This window comes from Myotis nattereri (assembly GCF_964212035.1).
Source record: "Myotis nattereri genome assembly, chromosome: 14".
NCBI classification, from domain to species: Eukaryota; Metazoa; Chordata; class Mammalia; order Chiroptera; family Vespertilionidae; genus Myotis; species Myotis nattereri.
Window position 1 is genome coordinate 40,904,668 of NC_138089.1, and position 17,052 is coordinate 40,921,719.

Genomic DNA, 17,052 nt, shown 5'->3' on the forward strand with positions numbered 1-17,052 from the left:
AAAATGAAGCAGGAAGAGGAGAAAAGGGCTATGGCCAACAAGATGGCATATGTACAATATAGCATATTATGTGATCCCTTCTTATGTGCCTCCCCAAAAAAACTAAGTAAAGGTCTTCAAATATACATAAAGATTTGATCAGAACACTTTTTCCCCCCAGTGGGCACAATGAAAGAATGGGCCTATGCCTACAGCGTATCCTGGAACAATCTAAAAACAGCCCACATGAGCAAAGGAGCAGAGAGAAACTCGAGTCCCAGAGTCAGCAAATAGTTTCTGTAAAAAGTCACACAGTACATATCTTAGGCCTTATGGTCCAAACAGTCCCAACTATTCAACTCTGCCATGAGAGCATAAAAGCAACTACAGACAACGTTAAAAACTGTTCCAATAAAATTTAACTTCTAGACACTGAAATTGACATTTTACATAATTTTTCATGTGTCAAAATATTATTTTTCTCTTCATTTTTTGGACCACTGTTTAAAAATGTAAAACCCATTCTTAATATGTGGACCATATAGAAACGTACAAGTTGTCCCCCAGGCTGTAGCTTGCCATGTCCTGGCCTTGGATATCCTACATAATAAAAGCCTAATATGCAAATTGACTGAACGGCAGAACGACCGGTGGAATGACCGGTGGAACGACTGGTCACTATGACATGCACTGACCACCAGGGGGCAGACGCTTAATGCAGGAGCTGCCCCCAGCCTGCAGGCCCCAGGCCAGCCAAGGCGGGTGCCAGCGGGAGCCCCTTGATCACCCCGCTGGTCGCCCCACAGAGAGAGGCAACTGGTGGCGGGAGCAGGGCCAGCAAGCGGGCAGTGCCAAGCCAAGGTGGGTGCCAGTGGGGGGGGGGTCCCCGATCACCCCGCCAGTTGCCCCGCAGAGGGAGGTGACCGGTGGAGGCAGGCAGGGCTGGCGAGCGGGCAACGCCACGCTGGCCAAGGCAGGTGCCGGCAGAGGGGGTCCCCGATCGCCCTGCTGGTCATCCCACAGATTAGCCCTGATCACCGGCCAGGACTAAGGACCCTATCTGTGCACAAATTTCGTGCACCAGGCCTCTAGTAAGGTATAAGAAGGCAATTAAATTATAGGAAGACTGTCAGACCAGCCCAGGGGGTGGAAATCATGCTAGTCTCTAAAGGTAGAGTTGTATCTGCTGCCATGCAGGTAACTTCTGGCAAAGCTCCAGGTAGCTCCGTAATAGAGACATAGTGAACTCTAAGTATCTTCTTAGTTACCTTAGTTGACCCTCCCTCTGGTCTCCCCACTCCCCTTTCTACTCAGTCCAGATGTGTAGGACACTCTTGTGTACTGTTTAAGCAAAATCAGTGGGAGACTTTTTTAGGAGTAGGTGGGACAAGGAGAAAAGTTCCACAGGGTATAGAATGAATCATGCCATCAGGTAACACAAGTTTAATTTTGAGTAACTCAGGATGCAGTTCAATCTCAGGCATAGACTTTCAAAGACTTGAATCCTATCTAATAAAGAAGAAATATGTAAATTGACTGTCATGCCCTCACAAGATGGTGGTGCCCACAACAGAGGCAGGGCCAGCTGCTCAGCGCACCTGCACGGGGAGAAGCCGGGCCCACCCCCAGGTGGGGCCAGCCACTCTGCGTGCCTGCCTCCGGAGTCCCCTCAGCTCCTCTGGGGGCCTCTAATGCTTGTAACTACCACAATCATCTAAAGAAAGTATTTCTATCACCCCAAAAAGTTTTCTTGTGCCCATTTGAGGTCAAGCCTCCTGAACCTCCAAACCCAGATAACCATTTATCTGTTTTTGGCCACAGTAGATGAGATTTCCCTTTTTAGAATTTCATATGAATGGAATCACACAGTATGTACTTGTTGGAAATAAAACATGTTTTCTCATAAGCTGTTACAACTCATCCATGTGGCTGCATGTATCAGTAGGTCATTTCTTTTCATAGAATAGTAGTCCATAAATAGAAATATCATGGTTTCTTTTTTAAAATATATTTTTATTGACTTTAAGAGGAAGAGAGAGGGAGAGAGAGAGAGAAACATCAATGATAAGAGAGAATTATTGATCAGCTGTATCCTGCACGCCCCCTTACTGGAGATTGAACCCGAAAGCTAGGCATGTGCCCTGACTGGGAATCAAACTGTGACCTCCTGGTTCATACATCGATACTCACCAGCCGAGCTACCACAGTTTCTGTATGCATCCATCTGTTGATCAATTTTTGTTTTCCAGTTTGGGACTAATATATATTAAACCAGTATGAACATTTGTGTACAAAGTTTTTTTTAGACACATATTTTCTTTTCTCGTCAGTAAATACCTAGAAGTGGAATTGCTAGGTCATAGGTTAAACATTATAAGAAACTACCTAAATGTTTTCAAAGGAAGGTTATACCATTTTATACTCCCAATAGCAATGTAGGTGCTCCACATCTTCTCCAACACTTAATATTGATAGTTTTAATTTTAGCCATTCTAGTAGGCATGCAAACCCAATCTTATTGTGACTTTATTTGTATTTATGTGCTAATTAATGATGTTTAGACTCTTTCATATGTGTATTGACATATAAATACCTTCTTTGTATGGTGTCTATTCAAATATTTTATCCATTTTTAATGGATTGTTTAGCTTCTTAATATCAAGTTGTAGAATTTATTACGTATTCTGGATGGATGCCCTCTGTGAGATATCTGTATTCTTTTCTCCCAGACTATGGTTTGCATTTCCATTGTTGTCAGCTCAGAACATTAGATCACGTTAAACTAAAACGAACTAATGCAATTATCTGGTGGCCCATGGGGCTCTACAAAGTTTCTAGAATCTCCAGTTAACTAGTGTCAACTGAGGTATTCTATCTATGGAGCAGTACAACTGAGATAATCTTAATTAAAGTCCTAAATGCATTCCAAACACCCCAAACCACATCATGTCACAATAGTGAGATTAATTAGGAAACAAAGTTGCCTCAGTACATAGCTGGTATGGAAGGGCTGGTAGGGAGTGGGGAATGAAATGAGGAGGGGCCAAAAATAATAAAATGTTCTATTTAGTTTGAATTGCCAAGTTAGCTTAGTAGTTAACCTTCCTATTTTCCTATCCACAAGCTAATATTTTCAATAAAGATAAGTTAGCCAACATAAATACCACTTTAGATATATCAGAGTCCAAAAGGACTCTATTACATCAACACATTTTAAAAGATTTAACACAACACTTGAAGAACATAAATGACCATTCATGAATGTTTGATAGCAGCCGATATCAAAAGGTTAACCCTCAATGAGCAACACTTGATAAATTCCAATTAACTACACACACCCCAGACTGAATGGCTCAGAACGTCATTCTGTCTGCCATTATATTAACAATTAGCAAAGCAAAACTCCTCTGTTTGTGTTCTAGAATCCACTACCAACTGACCAGACACATGGGCAACAAGCAAGTAATATATCTCTGATTCATTTGTTTAAAAAGAGATGGAAATTATGTTGTGTCAGTGACCCTAAATTAGAAAATTTTTAGGGCTAACCGAACAAATTATTTTCACAATTAAAATGCATAAAAGTTCAAAGAAATAAATAAAATGCATAAAAGTTCAGTTTTCTGAAAGCATCTTAGCCACATTAAGTCATTTATTAATAACCAATACTAAAGATTTTCTGGAACCCACCCCAAACATTTATTTATTGTCCTGTCAATTCCAGTCTTATCATTAGTAGTGGAGATTCATAATCACCTAGCAAAATCCGTTCTCCTGTTCTACAGTAAGAGTTTAAGCAACAATTAACACTCTACTTCCTGACCACCCTTGAAGCTAAGTATAACGACGTGCCTGTGATCACCAACTTGAGCAGAAGTAAAGTGTGTAATTCACATGTCGCCTACTTATGAGAAAACATGACTTGCCCTAGACATCCACTTCTTCCCATTCTGGTATGCTTGAGATTCAGCTTGACCATGCAGATGAAGACAATGCCCCAGAGTGTACACCAGTGGTTCTCAACCTTGGCTGCAAATTCGAATCACCTGGGAATCTTTTTAAAATCCTGATTTCTGGGCCTCATCCTCTGGAAATCCTGTTTCTTTGTTACTAATGTTGTGGCCACACCCCACAACAAAGAAACAGAATTTCTGGAGGATGAGGCCCAGAAATCAGGATTTTAAAAAGATTCCCAGGTGATTCTAATGTGCAGCCAAGATTGAGAACCACTGGTGTAGAGGAACCCAGGAGATGAAAAAAACCTGGGTCCTTGAATGTGTGGAGCTGAGCTGTTGTCACCTGGACGGCTTAATTTGAAACTCCTGTGTGAGACTTAACTAAACCATATTCTTCTTTACCACCACAGTTTTGGTCCGCTGTGTTATAATAGCTTTGCCTGTGTTATCCACTGCTTGTAGCCTTCTGAAAAAGCTGTCAAACCCTGAGTCTTCCTGATAAAGCAATTTTTAACCTTCCTAAGGAAATTATATCAACCATCCATCAGAAATTACTGTGCTATTAGGGAGATATAATTATTGGCAAAACTATCTAAAGAGGATTAGAGAAGTTAGCATTTTATATCACTGTGCTTTAAATAATAAGAAAACCATATCTAAAGGCAAAACAACTTAAAAGAAGTTAGAGAAGGTAGCCACTTATGTCACTACTAGTCATTTTTATTTCCTGTTATGTAGCAAAAAATGATATGTTGTATAAAGGGAAAATTAATTTTATAAATTATCAAAGCCCATTCTCTATTCAAAATCAGAGTGAAAACTGATTCATTCTATTCCTGCTGCTATATAGTCCGTGCATTGAAAAAAGAATATACCATTGGCATTATTTCATTGGGCAGGTTCCCCAAGCACATTGTCCTCTTTCCATGGCCCCATGAACTAAGGCTTTTATTATAAGATGGATCTCCAGTTGAATATTGGCCTTAGCAATTACTGTCTCTTCATTCATTTAGCACTAGGAATACAAAGATAGATATGGTTCTGTCACTACCCTCAAGGAACTCACAGCCCAGAGTGAGAGATAGATATCTAAAAAGATGATGACACACAGAATGAGCTATGCAGCGGCAGAGGGAAGCAAACTCATCAAGAGAGGCCAAGAGGGTATTTTCTCTATTGATGAAGGTCAGGGTCCTATTCTGTCTTCGGGTCCTGCTCTATCTTTTCCCAGCCCTGTCCCACAGTGTCCACTCCATACATACTGATCAAAAGAAAATGAGTTTAATTTAGACCTGTGCTGCATCTAAAGAAATGCTGTGACCTTAAATGAGTTGCTCTTTTAAATCACAGTTTCCTTATCAGTAAAATGGGGAAACTAATATGTATCACAGGATTGTTTTGAGAATCAAATAAAACATATACAACACCTGCACATAGTAATGACTTAATGTATTAAGATTCTTTTCCCCTTCCCACAGTAGCACCAGTTCTTGAAGCTAGAAATGTTCATGTATACTAAATTTATTAATTCATTTTCCCACTTTCACTAATCTCTAGATACCCTGTCATGTATTTCTATTTTCAGCCTATAACTTCTTGTGGATATGTTCTGATAGCTTATTACCTTCTATAAGGAATAGCATTTCTACATACAATCACACATCGTTTAACAGTGGGGACACATTCCAAGAATTGAGTCTTTAGGTGATTTCACCATTGTGCAAGCATGACATAGTGCACTTACACAAACCTACATGGTGGAACCTATTATACACGCAGGCTGTAAGGTCTAGAGCCTATTGGTCCTAGGCTACAAACCCGTGCAGCATGTTACTGTACTGAAAGTAACTAGGCCAATGTAACACAATGGTATTTGTGTATCTAGACATATCTATACATAGAAAAGGTACGGTAAAAATACAGCATAAAAGATAATGTTGTGCACGCACCTGCACACGCACGCATAGACGTTGGGGGAGCAGGAGAAGAGCTGTGGATGGAGGTACCCTCAGGGGAAGAATAGACCCCAGGGAGAGAACGGGAGAACGGGAAGGAGAAGGGAGGAGAGACAGCGGGCAGAGATCAAAAGAGACCCTGAGAGATAAAGCTTGACAAAGAGAAATAGTAAAAGGGGGTGGAGGGCTGGTAAAAATAGAGATAAAGAGAAACAGAAGGTAAGGAGGTGAGTTTGTGCACACGTTTGCGTGTGTGCTTGTGCACACCTGCGCAAGGGGCGGGAGTGGGCGGGCTCCTGGGTCCCCTCCTTCCCACTCTTGCCCCTGCACCTGGGGGCTGGCGCTGAACGAGCGGGTAAACAGCTGAGCCTCCTTGTCTGTTTTAAGCCACACAGAGTTGGCAGTAAATTCAACATCACGGTTCGGTCCAGCCTTTTCTTTCAACATTGCAAACAAGCGGTTTGGTTATGACCCATGATGATCTTATGACACTGAGCCACGCATCACTTAACAACAGGAACACGTTCTGAGAAATGGGTGGGCCGGTGATTTCACACTGTGCGAGCACCACCGCGTGCACTTACACAACCCTAGGGGGCAGGGCCTACGACACACCTGGGCGGCACGGTGTAGCCATCGCTCCTGGGCAAACCTGCACACAGCATGCCACCGAGCTGAAAATACTGTGGGCAACTGCAACACAGTGGGAAGTATGTGTGCACCTAAACATATCCAAACATAGTAAAGGCAGAGTAAAAATACAGTAAAAAACTGAAAATGGTACATCCATATAAGGCACTTACCATGAAATGGAGCTGATGGGACCGGAAGCTGCTCTGGGTGAGTGCGGGAGTGAGCGGCAGTGAACGAGAAGGCCTAAGTAGGGCCTGGCCTCGCCGTAAAGCATTGCGTTAGGACTTTACGACAATTATGAGCTATGACGTCACTCGGCAATAGGAACCTTTCAGCGCCATTACAACCTTAGGGAACCACTGCGCTACCCGCCCAGCTGGCGGTCGTTGCCGGAAACGTCTTTATGTGACGCATGATGTACTCGGCGTCAGCTTGTCCTGTTCCTCTGCCACAACTACATCTGAGATGGAGTCGCGAGCTCCTACCTCTCCTTCAGATCTCTCAAAGCCAGGCAGGTCTCAGCACCACGGGTGTGATTTTTTTTTTTTTTTTATCAACCACATTTTGGATGCAGTGGGAATTTTTGGCATTGCTGCTTCATTCCTGTTCGAGATGTGCAAGAACAATTAATTGTCTCTGTACCAGCTTCTGGTTACCTGAATGCCCCCTGCTCTTATTCCCAATTATTTTCTCCTAGAGTTACACACCTAGTAATGCTGAGACTGAAAGGGGATCTAGCCCGGCAGGTGTGGCTCAGTGGTTGAGTGTCAACCCAAGAGGTCTCGGTTCGGTCAGGGCACATGCCCAATTGAGGGCTCTGTCCCCAGTGTGGGGCATGCAAATTTGGGTGGCAATCTGTGGGAGATTACCTGCAAAAATGGCCAATACAATTTCTGTGGTCCCAGGCCACACCGCCTGCCCAGCAGGGGAGTTTAATGCCGTGCCCTTAAATCTGGGGGGTCCTGTGACTGGCTTTGACTAACAGACTACAGCAAAAGTGACCCCATGCCAGTTCCAGGACTGGACCTTAAGAAGCCTGGCAGCTTCTCTTGTGCTTTCTTGCTACTCTGAGTCACCACGTGAAGAACGTCAAGCTCTCCGGATGGAAAACAGGACCACATGGAAACAAAGGCCTGGTGAGGATGATTGGCAGCAATCCTGCTGACAGGCAACACCAAAGCTCCCAACACGTGAGAGAGGCCATCTTGGCCTCCCTGGCTCTCCCAGGTGAATGTAGCTGCACGGGTGAGCTCCGCCAACAGGTGGAGCAGATAAGCCATTTCTGCTGAGTCCTACAGCAGTGGTTCTCAACCTTGGCTGCACATTAGAATCACCTGGGAATCTTTTTAAAATCCCGATATCCGGGCCTCATCCTCCGGAAATTCTGTTTCTTTGTTACTAATGTTGTGGCCCCACCCCATCACAAAGAAACAGAATTTCCGGAGGATGAGGCCCAGAAATCGGGATTTTAAAAAGATTCCCAGGTGATTCTAATGTGCAGCCAAGGTTGAGAACCACTGTCCTGGAGGGATTTCCTGACCCACAGAATTGTAAGCAATAAATGGGCATTGTTTTAAGGCACTGAAAGGTTTGTGGTGCAACAATAGATAACTGGTAAACCATATCTTTCCCCACCTAGTTAACCCACCTCGTTATCTCCATTACTCAGCCACCCTTCAGATCTCATCTCTCTAATGTCCCTGCAGCCAAAATGGTCCAGCAGGCTTCTCTCCTCCTCCTGCCGACATTTTCCAAGCCAGACTTGTCCGACTCAGCTTTGCTTGGCCTCAGATAAAATTCTAGGGCGTTCCCCATTTGTGCTTTTTTTGTCACACCTCTGCCTTGTAATTCCAGGGCCACTACCATATCCACTTTGGATCTTCCTTCAGAAACCCTGAAATTACAGTATGCTTATGGCTATTTTTGAGCATAAGAGAACTCTGTAAATGTGTTTCTATATATCTGTATCCAAGTACTTGCTTTCATTTATATTCCCTAGGTCTCAACAGAGTCAACATTACATTTAGTGCTGTCTATGGTTATATCGTACAACATACATAGATGTCTCATCTCTTTATGTAACTTTCCCAGTGCCAGCTAATCATGTACCAATTTCTGACAAGAAGTTCCTTTTTAATTTTCTACAAAATTCTTTAATCCAGTTTGATTCATTTAGTAATCACAATATGAATATGCTACATTGGCCTGAAGAGCCCATTCAGTGTTTTCAAGAGATCTGAACTGTTTCCAATGGCAACCAGGGAATCAGCTTGACATCTCAGACTGTAAGAACCTGAGAGCCCATCCATATGATGAGCCCAGCAGAGGACTGGGAGGCTTATGACATTTTAATCATTGATAATTTGGGTTGTGCTGATGAGAAGATTTTTTAATACGAGGAATTTGGAGAGGGTGCCAAGGAGAGTTGCCAAGGTAATTAAAACAGCCTTGTAAATTGGCTTGAAGAACACACCAGGCCATCAAAATCACCATCCGCCTATCTGACCCCCCTCCCCAGGCCGCCCCCACCTATTCATCAGATCTTCTCAGCCTTCATTGCAATTGACAACACAATGAGGACAAATATGCGCCACATTTCATGCAGCACATACTACTTCATAAACCCCTAAAGAATGTGACACCAAATAACGAGGTAGATCATTTGTACCCTTCCGACTTTCTGAAAGTGTTTGAGGTGGCTCACATTAAAAATGCAGTGAGAATAATGCACAAAATGAACACAAGGTAATAGCCAAGCTTAGTCATTTAAAAGTGTATAGAGGAGGTGGTGAAGGACTAGAAATTAAACCCCCAAAATGCTAAATGAGGAAACCTAGGCTATCTGGATAGAAATCTAGCTTTGAGTACCCAGCATTGGGGAAAGGTGTGAAGAGGAGAAAAAAAGCATACTCAGTGAGCTGTAGTGAGGAGATGGGAGGAAAAGAAGGTGGAGGCAGAGTACCAACATAGCCTGGGTTCCAGTCTCCATAAAGTGCACTGCTCCAGGAGTGATAAGGAGGAAATTAAGTCACCAGCGCCACAATGTGTGTGTGTGTGTGTGTGTGTGTGTGTGTGTGTGTCTGTCCGTCTTCACCATTATCTACAGCTTAAAGTAGAGAGACCCTTCAGAGAACCCAGTATGAGGTCCAAATTCAAAGCTCCTAAGTCTCCCACAGATATCTGACCTGTGCCAAGTTTTCAATATTCCAGCAAATGAGGAAGAATGGTCTTAAAGAGTTTCCTAAATATTTTTCCAGCTCATACCACTTTATGCAGTTCTGTGATTAGAATTATCATTGTCATTTCAAGCACAAGAGTATAATTCAAGTGCACAAAGTATCACAGTTTTCTGAACAATACCTGCCAGGTCCTCCTCAGGTGCTCAAACATGAGGATACGAACTGAGCAGATCAGGAGGTGAAAGCAGAAGGGAGCTGTAGGGAAATCAAAATCCAGACTGGGGCCGTGATGTCCATGTTCTGGGTACTTGAAGCCTTTCTATTTTCTGCAGAATAGAACCTCCCAGAGCTTCCCTCAAACCTGGGTCCCTTGAGAGTACAGCCCTCTCCTTTGTCAAACACCACACTTCACACATTCTTCCAAAAAGGAAAGGAAGCGCCCAGGTCTTTCTCCCAGCTTCCCCATTCCATTATAAAACTAAGTGTATTCAGATATTTTACAGACTCCATCAGATGCCATATAAAAAGGCAATGCCTGTGGGTATAAAATCATTTTTTAATACATTAACACATTTTCTCAAGGTTAACATTTTACTGAAATTTTTAATTTCCCAAAGCATAGAATGGAAAGGATGAAGTTAGTTAATACTAAGAAGGATTTATTCACTGGTTTTTGTCTCTTGGGATCAAGGTGACCACTATTTTATGTCAAATAAAAGTAAATGGATTTCTTAAGACAGAGTTGGTGACTCAGAAATCATCTAGGATAATAATAATTACTTGTTTAGGACTTACTACATAAGGTATATGCTATTATTATGCTTTTTAATGAATGAGGAAATCAGAGCTTGCAATAGTTAATGTTTGCTCCCAAGGTCATAAATCTACAAAGTGATGGTTGTAAAATTTAAATCCAGGTAGTCAGATGTTGCCAAAGAAGAAATAGACTTCTAAGCAGAAAATAATGACTGGTTTCTTGCTGCAATGAAAATACATTTCCTTTAAACCTTGAAATAATTCATCTGTCCATAAATACAGATGATTGTGATACATCTTGGGAGGATATAGCCTTAAAACATAGCTCCTAGCTCTACTTATATGCTAGAAAATGTTCTGTCATGCAAGCCTTTGCACAACACTCCCTTAAGCATCAAGCCCTGAGGACAATGAGGTTCTGGCCCACCTCAAATAATCTTAGGAACAAAGCCTCAGGTCTGTTGACCAAACACACCCCTGAGCTATACCTCTTGAAATTGTATCTGATCTATTAGGTGATGGTTCATATAAGCGTTGACTGACACTTGCAGAAGTGACCACAAGATCCTGTAACTGCACCATTAGCCATCTCTATTAATTATGAAATAAAGACATACAAAGAGTTAACATACAGCCCTGGTCGGTTTGGCTCAGTGGATAGAGTGTCAACCTGGGGACTGAAGGCTCCTGGGTTTGATTCCGGGCAAGGGCACATGCCCGGGTTTCAGGCTTGATCCCTAATAGGAGGCATGCAGGAGGCAGCCGATCCATGATTCTCTCTCATCATTGATGTCTCTATCTCTCCTTCTCCCTTCCTCTCTGAAGTCAATAAAAATATATTTTTTTAAAAAGTATTAACATACAGACTAAACTCTCAAACTCATGTTAGTCATTAGCTTCATCCGTGTTTACTACAATTCCTAAGTTATAAAATATATTGCTTTTGGTTTCCCCTGTCTTTCTCTCCACCAAGCTGGAGTGGTACAAGCAAATAGTGACTACAACACTTTTGGTTTCTCTCCAACATGTAGAGAGCTTGGAAGTGAAGCCACCCATCTTTACGGCACGAAAAAGCTGAGCAATCTGAAAAGCAGCTGCTTTTCCTGGGCCCATCAGAGAACTGTGGTTGCAGGGAAAACTGCCGCTCCAAAACCTGGAGAGGCAGGCAAAGCTAGCAAGTCATAGACAAGATCTGCTTCCCTGGAGCAGAAGCTGCTGGCACTATAAACGGGTAGGAACACCTAGCCGTCTATATATAGAAAAGGCTAGGTGACTGGCTGTACATACGTCCGACCATCCGACCAACCAACTGGTACATATGACGCACACTGGCAATTTAAAAATAAACGTCGACTCCTACATGCACGGTAAAGCTCTCGCTGGCACCCATGGCACGTGTGTTTTAATTTTACAATATATCATATACGCTATTTTGACATGTAATTTTTTGCAGTAACATAATTACCGCAGGAATCTTTCTTCTAATTAATTTCCTTTCAATGTGCACAAATCCATGCACCAGGCCACTAGTATTCACATAAATCTTCACAAAAACCCATTTACTTCATTTCCTCTGTTATGCAGCACAACATGACCAGCTTTCAACAAAAACTTGCAGTGCGTGCCAAGGTAGGAGAAAACACACTCCAAAAGCACACAGGAAGTATTAGAACCAGATTCAGATATGACACAGCTGTTGGGAAATCAGACAGGTAATTTAAAATATCTGTGACTGATATGTTAGAGACACTCAAGGGAAAAGTAGACAACTGCGAGAAAAGGTAATATATGCAGAGAGATGAAAACTCAACAGCAACAAATAAAAGGAAATGAGAGAAATCCAAAGCACCGTAAAAAGCACCGTAACAAAGATGAGGCCCGCTTTTGATAGGCTCATCAATAGACTTGACATGGCAGAGCAGAAAACATCAGTGTGCTTCAAGATAGGCCAACAGAAACTTCCCAAACTAAAATGAAAAGGACAAAACACCTAAGAGCTGAGGGGCAATTTCCACCTCAAAAAGCCAAACATGCACCCAGCTGGCATGGCTCAGAGGTTGAGCATAGACCTATGAATCAGAAGATCACTGTTTTATTCCTGGTCAGGGCACATTCCCAGGTTGTGGGCTCAATCCCCAGGGTGGGGTGTACAGGAGGCAGCTGATCAATGGTTCTCTCTCATCATTGATGTTTCTTTTTTTTTTTTTAAGGTATATTAGGACTATTTATTATTCAGCCATAAGAAGGGGAAATCCTGACATTTGCAACATGATGCTAAGTGAAGCAAGCCAAAGACAAAGACAAATACTATATGATATGACTTATATGTGGAAATTTCTTTTATATATACATATATATATATATATATATAAAATTGCTTAAAATATTACAGAGTATTACATATGTCTCCTTCCCCACCCCCCCATCATTGATGTGTCTATCCCTCTCTCCCTCTCCCTTCCTCTCTGAAATCAATTTAAAAAGAAAAAACAAAACAGCCAAACATGCATAATATGAATCCCAGGAAGGAGAGGGAGGGAGGGAGGGAGGGAGGGAGGGAGGAAAGACATCAATATAAACTCATGTTTAGTGTAATGTAGATACAGATGCTTACACATGGAAATATTTGTAAATATGTGTAGATGCACGTTAATATACACATATATATTTGCTTGCTCCATCAGCGGAGAGGGCAGAGAAGCAAAGACACCCCAGTAGCAACTAGCACTGTGCTGTACATCTGAAACTAATATAATATTGAATGTCAATTGTAATTAAAAAATAAAATTTTAACTGACAAATCTCAATTGATGGACATTCTACCAAAGACCTGACCAGCACTCCTCAAAACTGTCAAAATCATCAGAGTCGAGTAAAGTCTGAGAAGCGGTAGCAGCCAAGAGTAGCCTAAGGAAACACGACAGGCTCCTGGGACAGAAAACAGATATTAGGTTAAAACTAAGGAAATTCTAATAAAGTATGGACTTCAGTTCACAATAGTGTATGTGTATTGGTTCACTAATTGTAACCAATGCACCTTACTAATGTAAGAAGGTAACAACAGCGGAGACTGGGTGTGTGGGGACTATGCTCCTAATTTTTCTGTAAGCCTAAAACTGTTCTAAAAAGTTTACTTCTATAAATAAAGTGAATGTTACCAACAGAGAACATGTGCAGTGAGCAGGAGTACAAATAGTAAAAGCCCTGGCTGGTTTGGCCCCGTGGATAGAGCGTAGGCCTGCGGACTGAAGGGTCCTGGGTTCAATTCCAGTTGAGGGCACATGCCTGGGTTGCAGGCTCGATCCTCAGTAGGGGGCATGCAGGAGGCAGCCAATCAATGATTCAATGATTCTCTGTCATCATTGATGTTTCTATCTTCCTCTCCTTCTCCCTTCCTCTCTGAAATCAATAAAGATATATTAAAAGAAAAAGAGAAGAATTAGAGTTGGTCTTCAACATCAACTTTAAATTCTTTTTTTTAAGAAGTCCTATAGGCACCAGGAGGATGGAGATCTGCGGAAAGTATAGTTGCACAACTGCCAGAAACCTTAAAACTTTGCTGCTCCAAGTGTGAACCACAATCAGCAGCATCCTCTTTTTTTTTATATATATATATTTTATTGATTTTTTACAGAGAGGAAAGGAGAGAGATAGAGAGCCAGAAACATCGATGAGAGAGAAACATCGATCAGCTGCCTCCTGCACATCTCCCACTGGGGATGTGCCCGCAACCCTGGTACATGCCCCTGACCGGAATCGAACCCGGGACCCTTCAGTCCGCAGGCCAACGCTCTATCCACTGAGCCAAACCGGTTTCGGCAGCAGCATCCTCTTGAAGCTTTAAAAATGCAGAATTCCGGGCCCCACCCTGACTTGCTGAATACGAATCTGCATTTTAACAAGAGGTACTGGTGCTTGATATGCACATTAAAATTTAAAAGGCACTAGCTTAATGGCTATCAAATATAAACTGCTTAGTCATCCTGTCCCCCCAAAGCACCCCACAGCAGAATTCTACCACCTATAAATCTCAAGAATTCAACTTTTCTAATAGATGTATTTATTACAAAAGTTGACGATGGGGGGCAGGAGGTAGGGGGGTAAGAGATCAACTAAAGGACTTGTATGCATGCATATAAGCATAACCAATGGACATAAGACACTGGGGGATAGGGGAGGCTAGGGGACTGTCTAGGGCGGGGGGATAAAATGGACACATATGTAATACCCTTTGTAATACTTTAAGCAATAAATAAAAAAATAAAAATAAAAAAAATAAAAAGTTGACGAACTTACCATGGATTTTAATTGTGGAAATATCTCTAACAGGAAAAGTACAGGCTGGAGCCCTGCCCAAAGATATTCTTAGTTTTTAATCTAAATTCTGTGCTAGTTAACCACCCCTCTAAAAGCTTAGAGAGTTGGGATGGGGAGTGCCTTTTTATTTTTTTAAATATAGTTTTATTGATTTCAGAGAGGAAAGTATGTAGAGGGGGAAAGAGATAGAAACACCAATGATGAGAATCATTGATTTGAGCCCGCAACCTAGGCATGTGCCGTGACTGGAAATCAAACTGTGACCTCGGGGTTCACAGGTCAATGCTCAACCATGCCAGCCAGGCTGGGGAGTGCCTTTTTAAAACACATGTGTGTATCAGTTCAAGGTACTGATATAAATGAGTTCACTCCAACAGAGAGAGAAAAAGGCTCTTCCTCTGCCCAGGTAACGGTGTGTTCACCTCTATCTACAGAGGAAAATCAGGCAGAGTAATTACAGGTGGAATAAGGACTATAAGCTCCAGATTCCTCTCAGGAAACATTTCTGAGTCTAAATGCACTTTTTAATTAGCTCTTCCAATAGCATCATGCTAATTGGCTAATTTGGAAATGATATGAGACTCCATGTGCTCTAAAGAAAATCTGTTTGTTGATACATTTATTTGCACCTGAGACTCTTATTGCTGGCAGGACAGATATTATTAGAATAGAATCACCTGCTTGTTTTAACCAGATTTAAAAAAAAAAAAAAATGAACACACATGAATTGGCTCATCCCTAGGGTTTCAGGAGGAAGTATTAACATTTTGAGTGATGAGAAATTGCCACTTGGATGGGAAATAAATGAGCTTTAAATAGGTCCCATTATTTTTTTACAAGGTTATTATTATAAATGTTTCATAATAGAAGAAATGCCCTTCATGTCTATCCTCATTGTTGGTTTATAATTGGGGTGCTAACCTCTAACCAGCCCCGCTCTTCACACCAAGCCTCGGTGAGTTTTCATAAGTGATTTTTCCATAAAATAAAATTAACTTTTATTGGATTACAAATTTCCAATAAGTATCTCGGTTTGTTAGCTATACTGTGAAGAAAATGTATGAAATTTATTAGCTAGGGTTAGAAAATAGTGGCTTTTTAAAGTTTTCATGTGATTAACGTATTTCACTATTAATAAGACTGTCCTGAACATTATAGAAACATGATTTAGGTGAGAGCATGGTGACATATTGGGATATTTATATCTCACCTGAATATTTCATATTTGCTTTTCTTGTTCCATGGAGATGATACTTTGTAATCCAAGCAAAACTCCCCTCTAGGTTACTACTTAAAGTGTTCCTTTCCAGCCTACTTAGTGCCACTAAATAACAAAAGAAATACTGCATGGATCACCCTGGATTTCAGAAAGTGCAGTGATAAATTGTCTCCTCCCAGTAACTTAACTTGAGCAGGCTGCAGCTATTCTGCATTGTGGGCTAAGCCTCATTGCTAGGTTTGGAAATGCTGGGGTGCCCCCTACCGTTGTAACTTAGGAGGCACTTCTCTTGGCTGTTTCACTCAGAAAACAAGATTCTTCCCCAAATGTCACTCACTTAAGCAAAGTTCAGGTAAGCAATGGTTAGTCACAAGGATGGATGGATGGATGGATGGATGGGTGGATGGATGGGATGGATGGATGGATTCATGGATGTGTTTGCTATGAAGGACATTAGTATGATAGAGGATTATTGGAGAAATTTGAAAAAATGTCTGTAGATTGAATAATAATGCCTTAGCAATAGTAATTTTCTGATTTTGAAAACTGCACTATGGTGGTAACAGAATATCCTTGTTTACAGGAAATACACAGCGGAGTGTTTACAAGTAAAGTATGCATGTGTGGATTGGTGGGTAGGTGGGTGGGTAGATGGATGGATGAATGGATGGACGGATGGAGTTAAAGAAAACAGAGCTGGCCCTAGCCAACCTGGCTCTGTGGATAGAGCTTCGGCCTGCAAACTGAAGAGTCCTGAGTTTGATTCCGGTCAGGGGCACATGGGTTGTGAGCAATATCCCCAGTAGGGGGCGTGCAGGAGGTAGACAATCAATGATTCTCGTTATTGATATTTCACTCTCTCCCTTCCCCTTCTCTGAAATCAATAAAAAGTTTTTAAAAATTAAAAAAAAAGACACCTAAAGAGAAGATTAACAAAATGTGGAAGGCAACATTTTGTGAACCTGACATCACAAACCAGAGTTTGAATTTCAGACAACCAACTAAAAACAATAGACTTCTTAGGCATACTAAACATTACAAACTTCTAATATCATTCT